Source organism: Marmota marmota, unplaced genomic scaffold (assembly GCF_001458135.2).
Source record: "Marmota marmota marmota unplaced genomic scaffold, marMar, whole genome shotgun sequence".
In the NCBI taxonomy this organism is placed as follows: Eukaryota; Metazoa; Chordata; class Mammalia; order Rodentia; family Sciuridae; genus Marmota; species Marmota marmota.
The window spans coordinates 11,914,582-11,915,933 of NW_025999982.1; the positions used below are offsets into that span (position 1 = coordinate 11,914,582).

At 52.0% G+C, this 1,352-nt stretch overlaps 1 non-coding gene across 1 annotated transcript; it reads left to right on the plus strand.

The window, feature by feature from the left end:
- Positions 1–517: 517 nt before the first annotated feature.
- Trnaa-cgc lies at positions 518–591 on the plus strand. The gene has a single exon. It is a non-coding gene; the product is annotated as a tRNA-Ala (tRNA).
- The last annotated feature ends 761 nt before the right edge of the window (positions 592–1,352 follow it).

Sequence of the window (1,352 nt, forward strand, 5' to 3'; positions counted from 1 at the left end):
ACAATCTGGTAGTTATTGGGTGATAGCTACGTGTCACACACAGTGAAGACTGGCTCAGTTCCAGGTTGTGGCAGTCATTACCGGAACTCACACACATTGAGCTCTTTTCTCTGCTGTGCTCATAGAAGACTCATGGATACAGACCCCAGATCTAGCTCAGTCACCAACTTGCCATGTGTCTCTGAGCAGGTCACTTTCCTTCTCTGTGCTTCACAAAGGGATTAGATAGGAATCATCTCTGAGGTTCTAAAATTTGACGTTTCAGCTCAGTGAGTTCATCTCCTGAGATCTGGGTTGATGCTTCTTGCCCCAGTTGGTGCTGGGCCTTCTCCTGGGAGTCATCCCAGCCTGCATGACCTTGGTGGATGAGGGCTGATTGCACCTGGGCAGAAAGCAAAGAGAGAGAAATAGTTGCTATCCAGGCTTTTGACTTCCAAAACAATAGTCACAAAAGCCAAAACAGATTTGCTGTCTGGGTTTTGTGGAGAAAAGGCTTTTCAAAACCATTTAGAGGGGCTGGGGATATAGCTCAGTTGGTAGAGTGCTTGCCTCGCATGCACAAGGCCCTGGGTTCAATCCCCAGCATCACAAACACAAATATGTATACCTGGAAGGTTCAGGAAACTTCCCCTTCCCTTTTTCCCTCTGTTCTTCTTCCTCACACCCTCTACCCAGGGAAGTAATGGCACTCCCCTGCTGGTTGAGTTGAATGAAGAACCTGGCTTCTGAGAGCCTCAGATTCCTCCTGAGCAAGATGGGACCATGGAGCCGTCTTCACTGCTGGGCACAGGTTTTGGGGTGGGGAATGGGTGGGCAGCACCTGCGTGGGCATGCTCCGTCATGGACACTGCCTGCCTCAGTGGGACCTCTGCTCCCAGCCTTTCCTGCTGTTCCTGTAGCACCCAACTTCCAGCTCAGCCTCTCCTGGGAGGGACACACTCCTCTTCTGGAGTTTGGCCTCTGTCATAGCTTTTCCCAGGCCTCAGACCCCAGCTCAGCTCCACTTACCAGCCCCTACCTTCTCTCACACGGACCAGAGGTAGCTGTTGTGTGGACCTAGCAAGGAGCACCTTCTTGGATTTTGCTTCGTAGGTACCTCTCTTGCCTCCCACAACTCCTGGCCTGTCTTACAACCCTGTGTGGCTGGTTTTCCTGAAGAGGGACAGTCTTCAAGGTGGAGGTTCCCATCCTTTTCTGGGCTTCAGGAGCCCCTGGAGGGGGGCTTGTTAAAACACAAATTGCCAGTGGGAACCCCAGTATCACCAAGTCAGAAGGTCTGGTGCAGGGTCCAGGAGTTTACATTTCCAGCAAGTTCTTGGTTGATGCTGACGCTGCTGGTCTGGGGTCCACCC